At 40.8% G+C, this 21,660-nt stretch overlaps 1 protein-coding gene across 1 annotated transcript in view; it reads right to left on the reverse strand.

Moving 5' to 3' along the window:
- Nucleotides 1-21,660, reverse strand: part of HS6ST1 (heparan sulfate 6-O-sulfotransferase 1) — a 187,074-nt gene that overhangs the window by 24,608 nt on the left and 140,806 nt on the right. The window lies entirely within an intron of this gene.

The raw sequence follows: 21,660 nt of genomic DNA on the forward strand, positions 1-21,660 counted from the left end.
TCAGCCTTAAAGCTGACAGTGATGAGAAAATATTGTTTCCTAGGAGTAGAAAATTGGCTGCTTTTCAACTTGCAAACTGTCTCTGAGAAATGCACGACCCCAGTAAGGGCCTTAATATCATGTTCACATACAACCAGGCCAAATCAGAAATACTTAAGCATTTCTTACGTTTCTATCTCCTCCAACCTCTAAGAAGCTCAGAGCTGCATACATAGTCCCCTATCTCATTTATCCTCAGAGCAGCTCTGTGGAGTAAGTCAGGTAAGTTATAGTGATGGAGTGAGGCTACGAGCCAAGGTTTCCCTGTTCTAAATCAGATATCTCTATCCAGTACAATTACAGTGGATCTCATAAGATATAGCTATATAGAAAGCAAATGAGTTCCCTTTCTAGACAAAATTTAATGCATGTCATAGAGATGAGTTAGAAAAGTTGGTCTTTGCAAGAGTTCTACACTCAGAGCAGGGAAATTCTTTTTTGGAGGCTCAGTTTTAACTTGAGGGCATAAGAATACCAGGAAGGGTCCTATTAATGATTCACACAGAGAAAGCTCCAAGCCTGAATGTTCAAACAGAGCCTAAGGCATACCAATTCAAAGGAAGGGTCTATTCGTCTTATTTCTTTCACCACCAGAAACACTAGGTTGCCATGATACCTTGGAGACCAGTCATCACACCTGATGGATGTTAGTTTTACAAAGCATGTTCCATTTTACACCTGAGTGAACCTGCAGCTTTTCACTAACTACTTCCACCTTGCTGAGATTTTTCAGGATGCTGAGTGCCAAATATCCACATTTCATCTTTGACAACCAACAAGTTCCATCTTAATATTTATATATTTTTAAAGATCGCGCTGGCCCTCTGCCATAGAAAGAGACCTTGATCTTCCAAAACCTACATATGAAACGCTTTAAACAAGAAATCAAAATCTAAACAACAGATGAGATAGCCAAAAACAGACTCTTGAAGAAGAGGGGGAGAAACCTGAATTAATATTAAGTAAACATTTCTTTAAGTCTCATCATCATCATGGTCGTCAGCTTTAAGGTAAAATGACTTGTTGGTGTAGGGCATTTTTTGAGTTGTTGTCATAGAGGTATAAGTGGAAGCATGACACTGAAATTGATCCTTATAGTAGATTCCTTTCAGGACAAGAAGAATAGGCAACCACGTGCTCATAGAATGTTCCAGGAGCTACATTTCCCCCCAGTACCTGTTTATGGGATTTTTTCAGAATATGGATGACCAACTCTGAAGGGATGTTTTTCTATTTGTTTTTGCTCCAAGAAAATTATTCCAAAAACTGCCATGGAGTTAAATGTGGCTACGTGGGGAAGCATTTGGGGCACAGGCACTTCTATCCAGGTCCCAATGAAATGAACAGGAATGGCCAAGAACACTACTGCGAGAGTTTACAAATGAAAATTCCTGCCAGGAAAACTTCCAATTGGATTTCCCCCTTAATTTTTAAAGAACATGATTTCAAGAAGGAAGCTGAAAGTCTGCTTGTGATAAGACATATTGTGCCAGCCAATCAAACAGTGCTTTGAGTGAGGAATGAGGAGGTCTGCAGATCTGGGGCTCTCCCATTCTCTATGAATAGAATCATTTAGAAGCTGCAACAACCTTCCCATTTTAATTCCAAAGAACAGTGTGGAAAAAAGCTTCCATTAATGGATCTGGGCTTGCATGAGGATAAAAACATAATGTATAAAACTTACCAGATACTGACATAAACAGGGGGCCATGGATGGGAGCATGAAGAGAGGGCCTGAAGAACAAATTCCACGAAGAAGTGCAAGAGATGACTATGGCAGGCACAGGCAAACTCAGCCCTCCAGATATTTTGGGACTACAATTCCCATCATCCCTGACTACTGGTCCTGTTAGCTAGGGATGATGGGATTTGTAGTCCCAAAACATCTGGAGGGCCGAGTTTGCCTATGCCTGGACTATGGGGACTATAGAAGTGGTTTATGATGTTGCTTAAAATCTAAATATTATCTTACAGCATACATTACTGAACTTTTAATATAATATTTTATTAGGGTTCATATTGTTCTGCTGAACATACTACACTGGTTTGCTGACATCACTGCTTTGGTTTGTTGACATTCCTACATTGTTTGGATGACCTCGGCATGGCAGCTGGCATTGTATTTTACATCTCAGTGAACTGGTTTTTTGTGTGTGCTGAAAATTGTATGAAAGAAACAGCTAGCAGAGGGACATCTTTAAGTGAGAACTATTTAACACGATTAACTTCAGTTTGTGTTCCTTTTATATGCTTTTTTCTATTTTAAAATTGAGTCTTGTGAATTCACCTTTGTGGTCTGAATTCTTGACGCAAAGGCCTGTGTCAGTACTTACACCTTGCAAATGCAATGTATGGGCTCTCTCCCCATCCCTCCCACCATATTTTGCAGATATTTTGCTAGTTTCAAATACAAATTGATTGAAACCGAACTCACACTCTATAACACGTGTTTACTTTGCTGGGATAGCTCAGCAGAGCGTGTGACTCTTAATCTCAGGGTTGTGGGTTTGTGCTCCATGTTGGGCAAAATATTTCTGCAGCACAGGGGGGTAGACTAGATGACTCTTGTGGTCATTTCCCACTCTACAATTCTATGATTTTATGAAGCAAGGAAGCTTTATCCTATAGACTGGAACATGTGTTGCTTCTGTTAAGGCGGTGCTATCTGTTGCTGTGAGAAATACCAACTTGGAAGGGACATGGCTACTCCTAATGGACAAAATCCCCCGCCCCTGGCACCATTTATGAACCTTTTCTTGTTCTCTTTGTCTTTTGAAAACTTTGTGCTTTGTCTTTCCCTTGCTGGAGAGCAGATCTAGCCTGTTTTCCTCACACAGCAAGATTACATCCCTTCCATGTTGATTGGGTTTTGCATTACTGCCTGAATGGGGATGTGGGGGACTCTCATGCAAAGCATAGCATGTGTTTGGGGCACAGTCTGGATGATCCCTTATTATCTCCACTTCCTTTTGTCTTTTCAGTGACAGCCATATTCCCCTGGCACTAGCAGCAACAATGCACTCAAAGAAGAGTGAAACAGAAGAGCCAGCATGATTGAAATCATCATGGGGAAAGTGGCAGACACCCATTAAGGCCAATGAATTCTAATCCTACTACTTCCAACTGTGATCATCATGATGCCTTCAACTGGGAACGGTACCGTTTATTACTTCTCAAATTCAATAGCAGTTTTTGCCGAGTGGCTTGTAGGGCATTAGGCTCTTGAATGAAATGAAAAAGCCTATTTCCGGTTCCAGTGCAGAGCATCAACATTTCTAATAAAAATTGTGTGTACTGAAATCTAGCTGCATCAGACCAGGCAGCCAAGAATCTGGTATGGGCCACATAACAAATGAGACCACATTATAAAGAAAAGTGGTGGGCAGGCTTGGAGTTCATTGTTAAAATTCACATCTGGTGTGCAGGGAAAGAGGTATCTACAAATTGAAGCCACCAGGACTCTCCTGCTGAGGAGGTACCTGCAGGTTTCTCTCATGATCAGTGGTCCCACATTAAGTGACGCCACCCCTATTGCATTTAGTCCTCCTTCCTCCTTCTTCAGAGAAGGCCACTTCAAACATGGCACAGGAAGATTGTTCATTTTAGCATGAAAATAGCATTAGACACAGTGGTACAAGAAAGCAAAGAGAGTCTTCAGACTGAAAGCATACAATGTACATCCATCTCCAGAGGCCTTTTGCAGCTGGAGAAGGAAATATGGTCCTTGCCTTGAAATCCTGCTTTTACCATAGGACCAGAAACAGAGTTCTCCAAGATGCTTCTTTTGTGTAACTGAACAATTTCTCTCTCTCTCTTAGGCTGGCTTTGAAAAAAGGGAATTGCCTTTCCTAACTGTGCATACATCACTTTTCTTATACAGCTGGAATCCCTTAGGAGTATAAAACTAACAAGGGCATCCTGGGATGAAGAGGTGACTTTACTAGCATGATAAATTATTATCGGTAATGGGGCAGAAGATTGCATGGAGTCAGTAATCAGGTTTGTGGGCTTTCACCTCTAGATGTTGAGTAGGTGAAGTGAAAATCTTTCCCTTCCCACAGCTATTAAGCACATTAAAACTAGATGGATATTGACTTATGCTTTTCAACAATGGGATCCCACCTTGTTGCTGCGTAAAACTAAGTAAGAAAGTTCCCTTTGGTTCACAGGCTATTAAAATATCAAGTTGCAACTGTAAAAATAAAGAACACCTCATAGGACTGTTAAGAAATGTTTCATGTCTAGATCACTGGTTTAAATTAAGACCAGATCAGTATCTTCAGAACATAATCACCAGCTGTTAAATGCTGATGCTTTATGGGCTTTTAATGGAATTTTGTTATATTGCTGTTGTATGTTGCTGTATGCAAAAGCCACCTTGCAAAGGTATATTATACCCTGAAAGTTGGGGTAAAAATATGTAAAAACAATTTTCTTAAAAGAAATAAGCAGGAGCTGTGGCTCAACTCAAATCTACAGTGAAATGGCATTCTCCCTAAAGAAGCCAAAAAGTATGCATCAGACCTGGGGAGAACTGAAACTCATTGGTTAAGCACACTGGGGAAACTTGTAGACAGCTGGCAATGCTGTATTTATTCAGAAACTGATGAGCAACCAGAATTCCAGTCAAATGGCTTGCAAAGAGATGCAAGTTGAAGTTGGGCTTCTGCAATGAGAATACCGTAATTAATTACCTAACCACAGAATTCTTCATGGCCACAGTAAAAGGTTAGCTCCTAGATCACTGAAAATTAGCTGCATGGCCAGAGAGTTTAATTGGTGGTATCCAGTGTTAGAAACTGACATATGAAAGCTAGAAGCTAAATGGCACCTTAAATCTAGGTTATGGGCGCAACAACTGAATGTCTAGGCGTACTTTTTTTTATAACAAGAATACAACGCTGAAAATTAATGAACTGCTGCTAAAATATTGTGTTCATTTTTCACACGGTCTAGTCTTTCCCTTGCCCCCCCCCGTATTCTTAAGAGGGTCTATTCTCCAGTCTTCAGAGAGTAGCTGTAAGTGGGGAGGCAGAAAATGGTCCTCCTTTCCTTCCACTCTGCAGTTTTAACCTGAAATCTTAGGCGCAGAACTGTTCCCAGAGCTCAGAAACTGCTTGCACTAATGAAATTCTCTGTCGCAACACTGTTGGCATTAGTGTACAGGGGTTAGGGGCAACCAGCTGGCTCACCAACCCAAATACATGACCCCACACCCCTTTGGTCTGTCAGTACAACTGCTGCTGATTAAATTCTATCACCATAGATAACCAGATTGACAATATATCGTACTCCTGATACTTAACAAAACGGAAATTGGAGCTGATACACCCAGGAACCTCATCAAAATGTTGGAGAGGCAGAACCTCCACAGGCACATACCTCCACATGTGGTGAGAATGCCCCAAAATCCAACCCTTCTGGATAGCGGTCCTATAAGAGATATGCAAAATAACTAAAGAGGTATTAGAACTCACCTCAGAACTGGCCCTACTGAACATCTTCCGAGATCATAATGACCAGTCACACTATAAAGAGCTTATAACCCAGCTACTCTCAGCAGCAGGAAGCCTCATAGCCAGACATTGGAAAAACCTGTCAGGAGTGAACATGGACCAGTGGTACCGAATCGTATGGGAAACAGCCTTACTAGAAAAGCTAACCAATAAACTGAAACTGACACGGGACAAATAGAAGAGGACGCTTTCACCCTAGTGTGGCTCCCCTTTATCACATACACAGCCCAACAAGACAACAACAAGAACCCACCGACAGCATACGAAGCAATCTGGCTTATGTGACCCAATAAGCCCCCCCCCTCAAAAATGCAAACAAGCCTCACTGCAGCCAACCACACCCAACCAACCACACCTGCCCCCCCAATCCCTCTTACTACCAAGGAAATGTAACAAGCGGATAGAAAGAGAACCTACCCAGTTGATGCTGACACAAAACCCCACATGTACACTATAGAAAAGAATATAAATCTCACCACCCCACCCCTCCTCTCCCCCACTCTTCCCCTCCCGACCTTATACCGTACTGAACACTAATGTCTTATAACAAATGTAAGTGATCTGTAGAAAAGACTTTACAACCTGAAAAATGCATGTACTTTTATTAAAGAAAATCTTTAATAAAAACTACAAAGAAAGGAAAGAAGGAAGGAAGGGAGAGAGGAAGGGAGGAAGAACGGACAATATATTGTACTGTACTCTGTGCATTGAAGCTTCTGAGACCAATTTTGTCTGTGAACATTCCAAAAACTTATGGAAGCTTATCACTGTCTAAATTCTGTGAAGGAAGGGCAACTTGTCATTTTGGCTAGGATTAAGCTTCACCCAAGCCCAAGAGAAGGAACCATGTTGGGCAGCTAAGTACTGGCAAGCTGACAGGAAGGAAGGTAGGATGCCAAAAAAAGGTAGGACTCCAAAAGGGCAGAGTGCCCAGAAGCAAGCTGGCTGAAGGAAAGCCACAAAGTAGATAGTTGAGTTCAGAAATCTGAGAGAAGAGAAGAGAAGGGGAAGGGACTAGAGGCCTGATGCAGAGTTGGTGACAGTATGCTAAGCATTCAAGTAGGCATAAGGTCACCAAGACTAATGTTGAGATGGCCCTTAAGAGTAGCATATAAGGAGCAAATTCTGTGCTTCTCTGAAGTGGGCAGGGAGAACCAAATGGAATGGAGTGGAGCTAAAATTCACATATTGATTTGACCTAAGTAGTCAATTCTTTGGCTTCTATCTAGAACAGCAGTTCTCAACCTGTGGGTCCCCAGATGTTATTGGACTACAACTCCCATCATCTCTGAGCTCTGGCCTTGCTAGCTAGGGGTGATGGGAGTTGTAGTTCAACAACATCTGGGGACCCACAGGTCGAGAAAGGCTGATCTAGAAGTTAACCACCCCCCACAATATATTCTTCAGATATGGTTGCTTAATAGAATAGCAGAGTGTGGTAAGTTTATGTATGAAATGGAGATTTAAGACAAAATTTTGTTTGGGGAGGACCTATAATTCAGTTGGAGAGCACATAACTTTGTATGCTGAAGTTCCCAGTTTCAATCCCTGGCATTTCCAGTTAAAAGGATCAGGTAGCAAGTGGTGTGGAATACCTAATTGTCAGACATTCCCACTAAATTGTCAGATATGCAAGTTCAATATAAGGCTAGAAAGAAAAACTAGCTATGGCTCCACTTAGCCCTCCCAAGATATGCTCACAGGAAATATGCTTTACAATGACGTGCTGGTCTGAGCAATGGTAACTCCCTGAACCGGCATGCTCATTCTCTAGATAATTAGACTCTTTAAGAAGTTAAATCCTTCAAACTATTGTTGTAAACAGCAGCACTTGACATGGTGACCTAGGACTAAAATAATCCTGAACTCTGATCTGATTAAGCATCCATGACTTAGAACTGCCTCAGGCTTCCACACAAAAAGCAAGAACAATGAAAAGTTAAGCAGCAACAGTACAGAGGAGAGAGGTCTTATTTCTGACCTGATAGTCCTATGCTACATGGAGCTGACAGGGCATGTGGATGGGCAGGGAAGTGATCCAGAGAGTGCAAATGCCACTCAAGCAATCATTTAAATTACAGCCGCAAGCCAAGTCACCCAGAGACCTCATTCGTAAGGCTTTTATCACTTTTATCTTCCCAGCAAGGTACATTTTTGGGAGAGAGGTGAAAAGGAAGCAAGGGAATGATGAATGCACAATTTGCTGGTACAACCAAGAAATCAAGCCAACTCATGAAAGTTATAGCAGGAAGTCCAAATCTCCAACTGTTATCCCATCTGTAAGAAAGAATTCTTGCCTGCAACATAATTTCAGTCTCAAATGTGTATAAACACACAGAGATAAAGATGTAGGTGTAAGACTGGGGGGCAAGTTAGTGTAATTTAATGGCTCAGGCACTGGATTAGGGGAACACATCCCTCACAAAATTCACACCGCAGCTTTACAAATATGCATCAACTGTCCTTTTTTGTCCCTATATTCTAAATCAAGGGTTGGTAAGCTTTATGGACTATGGGCACATTCTGAATTTTGAGAGTGGTGGAGTGCCAGTCACATTGTAAAGAAATTGGCTTAGGAGGTACCTGCGCATTTTGCCACATAACTTTCTTTCTAGGAGGGTTAGAGACCTACTTTTAGAAAAATGAAGGCTCAGGGCACCTGTCCAGGGACACTACTGGAAGACTTACCATGAGCACCAGGACACCTGTGGTTGCTGGGCTGGCAACTCCTGTTTTAAGTTATGTCCTCTTTCACATTTAGTTTCCAATCTGCCCATTAAAAAATCATAGGAAGCACACAATGGCCAAATCATAACTGAAACATTATTTGCATCTAAAGTGCAAGGTTATTAAAACACAAGTTGCATCACCTGTGGAGGTTGATAATTAATGGGATCATAGCAGACACAGAGATAGAGTGTAACCCTTCCCTCTCCTGCTGCAGTTCAAAGAAAAATCTGTCTTCTGGAGTTGGTATTTGCTGTGAGGGGAAATCACTCATTTAGCCATGGAGCCAAAGACAAAAACCTGACCAAGCCATCCTACTCAAACTGGAGGCCTCACATCACTCCCCAACATGCTCCTGGAAACCTCCTAAATGGGAAATAATTCTCCTAAAGTATCACAAATAATCCTAAATTCTGCAGCCGCCGCAGCCACAGCCATCTATGGATAAACACAATCCAAATCAGGAATCAACTAGATGAAGCTAAAATATTAAACATTCAAATGGAATGTATTCACTCTGAGTGAATGCAGTTTGTTCCATCTTATTATTCCTGTCACTGCAAGGACATGGCTCTCCCTTTCAACATTCTGTTTCAGCTCACTAAGTCTTCTGACATTCCCTCATCAGTACCTTCAGTGTTGCCCGACCTTGATAACCTGTTTGATGCTGTTAGGTCACATGAATATGGAATTGGCAGCAGTATTTATCCATACGCAAGAGCATAGGGAGATTAATCAAGCGTGCGTTTGCCCTGACTAGAATAGCGAGCCTCTCAATTACACCTGAAGGCTCCACTGACTCTCCCTAACAGACCTTTCTCTGATCTGTTAAGGTTAATGCTGATTTCCATACTGACCACTGAAACATTAAGGGGAGAAAATAGTACAGATGTTGAATTTCATTTACCACATGACAGACATAACATCAAGCCTTCCATGGGCAGCTGTTGCTTTGGAATAATAGCAGCAGTTCATAAGGATCCTTGGGGGGGAAATTTAAGGTTTGTAAATATCATTAACAGTAGGAAGATATTAGGCTCTCCCCTTTAGACTTGAAACAACACTTGCTGAGAAAACTGTTGTCTCAAACGCACTGTACAGTGAATGTGAATAAAAACTAAGGGTGTCACACAGAGATAATCCACTGTCATGTATATTTCCTGAGGGGCTGAGGATTAACATTCACAATAAGTGGGTAGCCCAACATTTCCCACCCTTTTTGGTAAAACTGTGGTTGCTGAAAGGATACCAGACATATGTTATCATACATCAGTGCCTAAGGCACACTGCCCAGTGGTGCTTGTTTGTTTTTTTAAAAAGAAGTTTCTAGGCTATCCTTCATTCTGATAAAAAAAATTTCCTTCCAGTAGCACCTTAGAGACCAACTAAGTTTGTTATTGGTATGAGTTTTTGTGTGCATGCACACTTCTTCAGATATACTGAAGAATACACACCAGTGTATCTGAAGAAGTGTGCATGTGAGCTTGGAAGCAAATAGGAAGCCAAAATAATTATTTAAATATTGATGCAATATGGCTGACTCCCATTAATAGATTAAAGTAATCTAACTAGGAGACTACCAGACATGAATTACTTTACAGTAATGACTACAACTGACAAACCAGCTGAATCTGGTAAAATGTACTCCACGATATCAAGGCTACCTGATAGATGAAGGAGCACCCCCAAACTCCATGCCTGTTCTTCCCAGAACCAAGAACCATTAGTCAACAGTGCTTTCATTTTGTCAGGATTCAGCTTCAGTTTATTGACCCTCATCCAGCCAATTACCAAATCCTGGACAATGGTTCAGCCCATCAACAGCTTTACTTGGCTCACATGACAAAGAGAAATAGAGCTGGGTATCAGCAATATACAGATCGATAGCACACCACTCGAAACCCTCAGATGACCTCACCCAGCAGCTTCATACAGATGTTAAAGAGCATGGAAGATAAGAAAGATCCTTGCAGAATCCCTTAGCTCAAATGCCATGCATGCTCTTGTATCAAGCTTTTCGTGAAACTGCACTTTTTACACTGCTAAGTAAGCAGTATGGAGACGTGATAAATTGACGACTGACATGATAAAGCTATTTTTGGCCATCTTATCCCTTGCTTTTTCCTGTAAGAGCAATTGCAGTTGTTAACAGTCCTCAACAGGTTTACCACACCCATCAGCCAATCACCCATTCCCACCACCCTTCTGAGTAATACCGATCCCCACCCTCTCACTATATATAAAGGTCTGGTGACTTCTGTTTCAGTGTATCTGAAGAAGTGTACATGCACATGAAAGCGCATACCAATAACAAAGTTAGTTGGTCTCTAAGGTGCTACTGGGCAATTTATTATTATTATTTTTATATGAAATGTACATCACTGTATTTTTAAAATCAGCCCCCAGATTGTTTCTGCAGCACCCAACCTTTGCACATTGCTTGACTTTGTCTTGAAATGTTTAGGAAGACAAAATACAGAGGGCCTTAAAAATAAACCAATGCACTAGCAAATTAATGCCCTTTAATATCTAGGCAGGATATTAAATGTGCATGTACTTTGAACATGAGCCAAAAGTAACTTAAGAGTTCCTGACAGATCTGTCCCTGGAAATGTTATACAGATAATCAAATACAATGCAACTTTCCCAAACATATGAGTTCATGGAATATATCAAACGTCATCCCGTAAGTGCCAAACCTCACACTGGAAAGAGGCTCACATAATTAAAAAATCATCTATCTAGCCTGAACACATGCACTTCAGCTAGATGCTCCTAATCTCATCGTCCCTCCTGCTTTCCTCTTCCTGATCATGACATTCAAGATGATTTTTAAGTTGTTTTCCACTTGATGCTAAAAATATTAGATCTATGCATAAGACTATCTGCAAATATATTTATCTTACCTGCAGCACAGTGATAGTTATGAAGCACAGAGGATGGTGATTTTAGATCCAAAGGGAGAACAAAGCCAGACCAAACATGTGAAAAGAAAAAAAGGGGGAGAATACAGTTAGATTTTTCTTTTAATAATAAGTAAAGACAGATCCTTTAAAAAAAGTTTTAAGAAAGACTCAGTCCATGAAATACAACAGCCATGAAAGACTAACACAACAAAGAGGAGCTGTTGTGAATGTGAAAAGATTTCTGCTTGTGCAAAGGTAGGAAAGGACTTTGGTGACCTCTGGGGACAATGAAGAAAGACTTTCATGTGTTTAAAACTTTACCCATTATATTATTGGGGTGTAATGAAGAATCAGGTATCTGGATGTAAAAAAGAGAAATGAGGATAACATGGTCATTGCTTTCTCTTACACACAGTGTAGAAACTGACCTCTCCTGGGCCTGCTGGAACCTGCTGGTTGATAGAACAATCAAAATTGATTATGATTAATAGGCAACTAGCTGCAGCAGGAAGGCTTAAAGCTTTTTGTCTTGTTGGAATGTAGATGGTCTCTACCCACTATAACAAAAGTGTATGTGGTGTGGGGGCAGGGGGAGAGGAAATAGACAGAATATATTTTTCTAATCTTGTATAGCTAGTAAGAAATTCGTGGAGAAGCAGGACTGGGGGAGCTTGTTGTGCTGGCTAGAATCTGGAGGACATGGAAAGCTGTCATACAAGCATCCTCAGAGCTTTTTATACAAGGGTTTTTAATAGGGATCTACATTTTCAGTGCCTCTTCTCCAAAGGATATCCTGAGTTCCCAAGGACTAATGTTAAAGGGCATACATCTCAATATTTATCTACATGCAGTGGTACTGTGGTGTCTTGGTTAACAATTCCATGCGATGTTAATTATGGCTGTCACTATTTAATTATTACAATTACATTTTAACCAACTGATGAACTATACAATTCTAATAAACAACACAGCGTCACAACGCAGAGGCTATTTTGACAATATTTAATGAAGCATCTAGATCAGGGTCATGAAAAATATATATGAAAATGTGTGTATTGTGTCTGGTGAAGACTCTTCATTCAGTTTCAAATGGTCAAAAGATGTTGTATTACTGTCCTGAAGTCTTCCATTTTTCAACATGGGGTATTTTTTTGTGCTGTTCTCCAAGCACTTAAGACTCAGGCCTAAAGGCTTTGATCCAAGATTTGGAGAAGAGGGTTTAAAGAGTCTTGTTCCCTGCGTCACAGCCTGAAATCAGAATAGGGTCACCATAGTTTTCCAACTATAGCCTACAACACCAAGATCTGCTGCAAGCATCACTCCAAAACACTTTTTACCATTATTTTTTCATGTTAAGTTGGGTGGACGGTTATGTGCACACACACACACCACAAAAAAGAGGATTTGCATTGCTAAAAAATAAGAGAAAGAGGGTGCCAATTTGCATAAAATTTGCATTTGTTTATGTATACGATTAGATACAAATTTAGAAGTAGTTTAAATTTATATTATATTATATTATATTATATTATATTATATTCATTATATTTATTATTATCATAATTTAAATAGGAATACAACACGCCAGGTGACTGGTCTGCTGCTAACTGTTGATGGACAACTTCAAGGCTCCTGCTCTCCCCATTTATGGTTCCTTATTTCTGAAAGAAACCTAGAGCGGGCAGGAATGGCTCACCCAGTGAGGTACAGCTGCAGTAGCAGCCTCCTAGCAGCCAGCTGCTTATTAGGAAGGGAGGGAGTAGTGAGGTTGGGGTTGCATGGAGCCAATCCGGGGCTCCCACTGGTGTACCTGCACAGACCTGACCTCGTTGTTGACTCCTCACTCCCCTCTCCTCCTCTGCCAGGAGACTATTACTGGGGCTCTGCCCCACCAGGCAAGCTATTCCTGAATAGAGGACTGTCCTCGGACAGCACTTCAAAAGAGAGGGCTGCCTATTATGTGGTATTATTATATCAGTTTTGGTGTGCATAGCTGTGTGGCATACCTGGCCAATTCTGGCATGCTTGGCCAGTCAACTAATCCACTTCTCATCTCTTTGGCAGCGCTTGCCTCAAATTCCCTCTCTTGCTTGCTTTTCTTTTATAAACAAGGAGAAATTTGTGTGCAGATGTGCCCTCCCGGTCAAATAATAGCAGGGTGAAAATGAAAAGGAAGAATACAAATCAATAAAGGAGGAAGGGGAATGTTAACTGAAAGTCTTTAGGCCAGATATTTACTATCCTGACTTCAATTGTTGAAGAAATCAAAGGCATCTTTAAATGCAGAGTCTCAAAGTTTACTTTTCTAGGAATGAAAAAGCAAACCTAATCAATCAATAGATGCATAATAATGTCAAGGTACTAAATGTATTTTTATAACATAGATATGAAAGGATTAAAAAACTTGTCAAAAATAAAGCTTTGGCCTATTGGATATTCAACATAGTTAATACTGTATATTCTATAGGCCATATATTTATTTTTTTTGTAAAGTTTTAAAATCATTTAATATCTATGTTGTTTGAAGTATATGACATTCAATTAGTATATTTATTCTTTTGCATTGTTCTTTCAGGAGACCATTGTAGATACTCCCAAAAACATGAAGGGACAGACAATTTCCATAAGCTCAGTCTATGGAAATAGCCAGAAAGGTGGAGGCAGTATATTTATTAAATAAACACTAGCTATGATCTCATTCTTTCTGAAGTATTTTTTAAAAAGAATGATGAATGAGATATGAATAAAAAGAACTGTAATGAGATACACATTATTCTGGGTTCACGGGGTCACCCAAATAAGCAGGAGCGTAGACTATCCTTATGACTCATACCAGAAAGCACGTCAGCCTTCTAACAGGGTGCCTGCTAAGATGCCATTATTCTGTGACAGATCAAGTTCTGTGGTGGAGGCAATTCATGCAATCCCTACTGAGAGTGACTGAATAAGAGGGAAAGCAGTTAATAGCTTTAGTAAATGAAAACCTAGCACTGTAAAGTGCTCAGGAGGATTGGATTGGGTTAATTTAGAAGCTCTCAATTCTGCATGAAAACAAACTCGGGGAACCAATTTACTTTGTTCAATTTTTTTTCCTTCTTCAAACAAGAGGGAACATTTTTGAGAAACTTAAGAGGGTCTGTGCACTACTGCGTATCATGCCTTCCCTATACACCTTTATTATTAAGAAATTCCGTTTCCGCTTAACACTCATTAAATCATTGTTGTACAGCAGGATTCCCAAGAATTAAAACCTTTGTGTGGGTATTCGCCTAAACGCGTGAGCTCTAAAACGAGGGGAGGGATAAGGGGCATGCATGCAAGCCCCACCAGCAATGTCCCACTGCACGTTGTCCCACCCACTCGGTCCTTGGCCTTCCCCATGCTAGGTGGAGATGGTCTATAGGGGGCTTTAAATCACATTTGCTTGAGTAGAATATGATCACACAAGGGTTCTGCTCACAAACACAAGTAAAAGCTCCCTGTAGACCTTCCCTGCTCATCCCTGGGAAGATTGGGGATAGGTGGACAGTGGATGGTGTTGAGAGGCTCCTGCTTTTCAGGAAGTTTCATGTTCAGCCATAATATCCCTTATAGATGTTCAGTCAGTTGCCTCTTAAAGCTTCTAGAAGACTGATTATAAATGTGGAAGGGATGGATTAAATCTGCAATTCACTAATGCACACTCTGATAAATTCCAGATTAGACTAATGCAATATGTTTTACATGGAGCTGTCTTTGAAGACTATTCAGAAATTCCAAACATAGCTGAAAATCCCTTAACTTTTTCAGGAGATGAATGGTACCACAAAAGTGGGGTGGGGAATTTTGGCTTGTCTTTAGTTTTGATCCATAAAGCCCTTCAGGTCTTTGAATCAAGGATCAGCTACCTTCTCGCAGGCCTGTCTGTACACTCAGGGCCAAACAGATTGTATTAAATGCATCGTGTGCAGCTACAACTTTGGTTTCCCTTTAATGAATTACAGGTGCCATAGCCTCAGTTCTTATCAGGACTGCAGTGTATGAGGAAGTGAGGTTTATCCCCCCCCCCCCATGCCCAGCTGTGATGCAAGCCTATCCCCCTGTGTGGATACAAAGCTTGGGAAAAATATCCCGTGACACTAATGGAAACTTTCCCCCCAAAGCCCTGTAGTTGCACATGAGAGGAGGTGACTTATCTTAAAGTAAATGTGCTTAAAAATGGAGTAAGTCACCAACCCTGCAAGCTTGAGATGTCAGGACTTACTTTCAAGTAAATATGTTTAGGATTATGCTGCACATCTAGATATCCTGCCACTGCAGGGAATTGAGCTAGAATACATTACAGATCTATTGGTTCAGAAAGCATGCTGCTGTGTGGCCAAGTTCCTTTGTACATAGAAGATACAGTGGTACCTCGGGTTAAGTACTTAATTCGTTCCGGAGGTCCGTTCTTAACCTGAAACTGTTCTTAACCTGAAGCACCACTTTAGCTAATGGGGCCTCCTGCTGCCGCCGCGCTGCCGGAGCACGATTGCTGTTCTCATCCTGAAGCAAAGTTCTTAACCCGAGGTACTATTTCTGGGTTAGCGGAGTCTGTAACCTGAAGCGTATGTAACCTGAAGCATATGTAACCCGAGGTACCACTGTACTTTCAGACCACAAAGTATGGAAGGAGTCTTATGAACAGTGTTACTTGTGAGATTTAATGACAACTTAACAAAGAGTGGTTGGCTTTCCTGCCCACTCTTACGATTGTGCCCGCACATGAAACACGAGAGTTTTCACGCAAGATACTATGAACATAACTGAGTATTATTATTGAGAATGAGCCAAAGCAATTTTGCATGTAAACAGCTAAACTTGATCCCTGTTTGTGTCCTTTTCTACAGAGACCACTCTCTCTGTATTGACAAAAATCTATCTTTACATATCCAAGTTATTACAAAATCTAGAGCAATTCTGAGAGGTTCATCTAAAAGACAAGCTTGCACAAAACAGATAGCTTTCTGTTTTCGCTTATATTATTTGGAACCAACTTCCATGAGCTAGGTCATTATTCACACCAGTCAACTGCCTTTGCAGGACATCAAGATGAAAATGCTCTCCGAACTGTCTAAAGCAAACACGATAGTTTCTCTAATTTAAACACAATATTCTTCTCCCCTCACTGGACAGAAACAGATTTAAAAAAACAAAACAAGAAAAGCAATAATTTTAATGATGACCGTATCTGAGGGGAGAGAGAACTACAACTAGCTGGATAAATGAAGTTTAATAATTATTTTTAATTACATGATCTTCCATTTCAGCTTTCAAATAGATCCTACAGCTTTGCCCTCTGAAGCCTCATTGTTTTTTTTAAAATACAATAATGAATAATTCAACACAGCTGCAGCCGAGAGTTAAAACACTGCCAATGGTATCAGCGCTGTGATAAATCTACAGGCTGCCCTGCTTCAAAGTTCCCAAATCTGCCTATTAATCACAACACTTCTTGCATTTTCCTAATTTCACAGACAGCAGCTTGTGTATAGCACTGAGCAATTCCCATTTGCCCTAATCTGCTCTGCCAATGCTCAAAGGGCAGCCTGACCCTGTATAACATGGCACCATGGAAAAGGTACAAATTTTGTTCAGGTATGATGACTATTCTCTGAGATAGCGTGCTAGGCTGTCAGTCATGGGGGCAGAGAGGAGGAGGCAAGTGTTTGAAGAATGTGCCTGTGGGAAATATGTCTAGTTATAACACAGTATGTAAGATGAATGAGAGAGGCATTCTGGCTTAGGGAAAGGATGTAGTATTGATTTCCTGAAAACTGAATGTCATGCTTAGTATGGAATCAAAGATATATGGCTTAAGTGAAGGAAGTGTATTTGGAGTTTAAAGAAGGACTATGATCAGCTTGCTTCTTATCTACATTTCCATGTGATCTTTGTGCACGTGCGCGCGCGCGCACACACACACACACAAATATATATATAACAATATAAACCATTGGGAAGATATCCCACATCAACATTTAGAACCAGTACCGAAAGATATAAGCAACTCCAAATATCTTTTCAATTTTGAAAGCTTCTTCCTGAGGGGGAAAGGAAATCTGTATTTTCCTCAAGATATCATGAAACATTTTATTCTTGAAAAGCCGTTCAACTTTTTTCTTTAGTGAAATCTTTATGGGTTTTTATTTATTTACATTTTTGTTAACACTGCTGGAAATATTTATAAATTATCACAGCTTTTTTAAATAGAAAATGAACATGTATATATTACACCATTAACTAATATGAAGTTGCAAGTACATTGTTCTATAACAATGTCAGGGCTTTTGTAAAGACATAGGTGAAATACTTATTACACAAGTAACTTTTACTACATAGTCCCATTTGACAGTAGCTTATGTTTCTAAATTCTAGCATATGCCCTTTCACCAAGGGCATAAACCATCCCCAGGAACTTGGGTAACAGTGCAGTCATTATTGTAACTAAGCTTTGGCAACTAGGGCAAAAGGCATTTGGCTGTCTCCTGCCAAGGCAATTCTGTACTCAGGAATTACTTTACTAGAAGTAAAACCACTCTCAAGGTGCCACTAGGTTCTCTTAGTCCAGGAGCAGGAAAACAATAGTCCCCCAGATGTTGGACTCCAAATCCCATCATCCCACAGTCAGCATGACCAACTCTTACAGACAGCGGTTATTGCAGACTAGTAACATCTGAAGGGCTGCAGTTCCCACCCTATGCCTGCCTTACTCCCTAGCAGCAACACAGAGCCGCCTCATCTTCAATGCTGCCCACCACTGCTGTTGAAATGCCTTTCTGTTAGCAAACTGGCAAGGGAATCTTGCCAGCATAGGATGCCCATCTGTTTCCAAAAACTAGTGGAGCCAGCATAGCAGCTCAGAGTGTTAAGTTTTCCAAGACTTTGCAATTCTTCTAAGAAGAGCCATTGTCTTCTTCTCTCTCTCTCTCTCTCTCTCTCTCTCTCTCTCTCTTTTGTGAGTCTCTGCAGGCTAGAAGCAGAAATGCCACACTTTCCTTTTAATCGGAGGCAGAATTCTGATTTATTTACATCACTCAAGGGCCCATGGCTTCATGAAAGGAGGGAGAATAACAAATCTCAGGAGACTCACAATAAAATTTGTAGCATTCGACAGCCCTGCTCTTTGACATCACCAGTGCATCACCAGGGAAGACAGAATGGGCACAGGAGGGAGAGGGTGTGTACTATCATCATCATCAATTAAATTTCTACACCCCTCTTCATTCGAGGATCACAGGGAAATTTACAATATAAAACACAAAAATGCATAACATAGCAACACACAAAAACAATACTCCCCAGTTTAAAAGACCAGAGATTGCTCAATTAGCCAAAGGCCTGAGAGAAGAGGAATACTTTTGCCTGGCCTAAAATATGTACGCACTTTTTCACTCCATAAGACGCACCAGACCATAAGACGCACCTAGTTTTTGGAGAAGGAAAACAAGAAAAAAAATATTCTGAATCCCAGAAGCCAGAATAGCAAGAGAGATCGCTGCGCAGCGAAAGCAGCAATCCCTCTTGCTGTTCTGGCTTCTGGGATAGCTGCGCAGCCTGCATTCGATCCATAAGATGCACACACATTTCCCCTTACTTTTTAGGAGGGAAAAAGTGAGTCTTATAGAGCAAAAAATACGGTATCTAAGGTGCCAGGTAGAAGCCACTGCAAACTGGTTAAAGGGTTTCTGTGTCTATCTTTAGACTTGGGCGAGGGAAAGCCGAAGGTATAGTTTTCAAAGGAAATTCTGGTAGTATCTGGGAAACCAGGAAGGTTTTCAAGGTATTAGCAGTTTGCGTGGATGTGTGGGGAGGAAAGTCCCATCTCTTAAAAAAATTATGCATTAGAAACAAGGGGCATGGTTTCCATGTTGTCTTTTGTCTGTCACATGGCTGTGCATCAAAAAGCCATTAAAAATGCACCTGTCCCAACCAGCTCCTTTGCTGTCACAAGCGCCCTGCATTTTATGTTGAAGTGACAGCAATTCCCTTCCACCAAATATTCACGTATGCCACATGCAAGTGACACATTCAGAGCAGAGATGAAAAGTGGGGAAGTGGAGGAGCAGCAAAAGCCCATTTACCCATGACTTAACTACAGTCGCAAGACAAACAGAGCTCTGTCTGGCTGAAGAGTGAAGTATCTCGCATCTCCTGGGAATGCTCAAGGCATTCTTCAAAAAAGGGAAAAGACTGGCTGACAATATCTTACATATATATAGTAGCCTGCCAAAAGTGATCACCAGTCATTCGTCTTGAAGATTATTAATTTAATTCCTTCCTGATAATCTCCAGAGAAATGAGATTCAGCTGCTCTACGGCCTAAGTTAATGAATGTTGCTGAGTCGGCAGGAAAAAAAGTGTTGGAAAACAATTGTCTGGGTGCTTGCTGTTGTTTTTAAAAATGAAATGTTTTAATCTCTTATTTGAATCACCCTATTGGTAAGTTTCAGGTTATTTAATAACACACAGTCTCTAAAGCTGTGATGGAAGCTCTTTTAATAAAACTGATGGTGCATTAGTCAGCTAAAATAGAATAGAAAGGAGGTTAGGATTATCAAGGGATCACGTTATCTCATATGTACCAACTTGAGCATTTTGATGTGCAGAACTTGCACTCCTACAAGAGCCACACAATGCACATTCTGTGTTTGCCATAATTCATTACTTTAGCATGACAGCACCTGCACTTAGGAACTCACTGCCTATTGACATTAGACAGCTGTCATCACTGCATTCTTTTAGACACTTGCTGAAAAGATTTCTCTTTCACTGGACCTATTCAGACACATGATTGGTTACATGTTTTATTGTGTTTCATTGTTTTTAGATGTTTTAACACTTTAAAAATGTTTAAATTGTTTGTATTTTGTTCTTACGTATGTATTTTTTATTACATATGTGTTTGCTGACAACTGAAAGATAAACCTAAACCTGTAACTGGCCATATTTTAGCTTTAGAAGAAAACTACTGCCCCTTCTGTCTTTCTCACTATGTTCTTGACCAGCTTGTCTTTTCTTCAATAGTATCTCTTCCCCACCTCGCTACTTCCTTGCTTATCTCTTTCTTTCCCTACACTTTTGCTCCAATGCATTTCTTTCCCCTGGTTCAGCCCAAGAGATTTTGCTGCTGGAGACAAAGGACAAGATGGTTCCCCACATCAGTCCTCTTAAAGATGCTGACTGGACTGTTAGTTGAATCTCACTTTGGCACTGGTAATGAGAACACATCCGCCACCATCCCTGAAATCAGCAGGCTACTTTAGCGGCAATAAGCAGACTGCATGACCCACAAAGTCTGTCTTCCTGCAGAGGTGAACAGCTCAGGAGAAACATCCGGGATTGGCTTTGATTGCTGTTCCACACCATCTGCTGCCAAAGGTGGCCACCTCACTTTGCCAGTTATAGAGCTGTCTGTCTCTCCCTCGCCGCCACCTCCTCTTCTATGTCTCTCCCACCTTCGTCTCTGACGTACGTGCCATTTATGACAAAGCTTCACAAGGACAATACAAAAGAATGCCACACAAGATGTTATGTGTTTATAAGGAGTAAGCATAAAAGCAAGATTGGAGGAAGGAGAGGATGAAGGAATATCTCAGGATCATGTCATACCACTTTGCTAGCAATTCATATTTTTGAATTATTGGTGCTGCCCAGTAGTCCGGAAGCAGAAAGAGACGGTCGGCTTTCTCCGATTTCTACACAAATGAAGTGCCACGGTTGACATAGACTAATGTTTCTGTTGGCTGCCTTTCCTGTTGCTCTTAAGGACGTTTCCATGTTTACAGCTGTATCCAAAGCTTGGCTAGTCACTTGCTACCACATTTTTTTAATCTATAGTCCAACCAAATGCATATATTCTTCACATCCTATTTTCACATTCCTTTTGGTCTGAGAATCTGGAATCCCAACTGTGCATGACCTCGGTGAGAAGAGAAAAACTCAAGAGGCCCCTGCTTGCTCTAATTTTTTTCTCCTGAGATTTCCGGGAACAACCATGGCCTTCCTTTAACTGATTTGAGATTCAGAAACAGTGGTGTGGAGAAGTGTAAACAAGTGCAGTTTAAGCAAAGTCATCTCCCCTCTCCCCCCCAAAAGTTGACTCCTTTATAGCTTAAGAAACACACAACAAACAATGGTAAACATAAAAAGCGAGATATCATCTTGGAGATAATAGACTGACCTCTAGGCTGGCAGGCCAAGCATCCCTGAAGAAATCTACTGCAGACAAGCTGTACCGTTTATTTCAATTCAAACCACTTTGCACCAGGGACAAGCTGTTTGAAAACTGCCAGACAAATGGGCTTTGTGAAATCTTCCTGCTTTGCAAAGTAATGCTTTTAGGCAGCTAAACTGAGGAAATCTCCCAAAAGCAACTAACTAATAGCTTGCCATCAGCTGCAGCTGTAGTGCTTCCGTGGCAGAAAATCCCTTTTTCTCTCCTGACCATCAAA

Source organism: Podarcis tiliguerta (genome assembly GCF_965153285.1).
Source record: "Podarcis tiliguerta genome assembly, chromosome: 5".
Classification (NCBI taxonomy): Eukaryota; Metazoa; Chordata; class Lepidosauria; order Squamata; family Lacertidae; genus Podarcis; species Podarcis tiliguerta.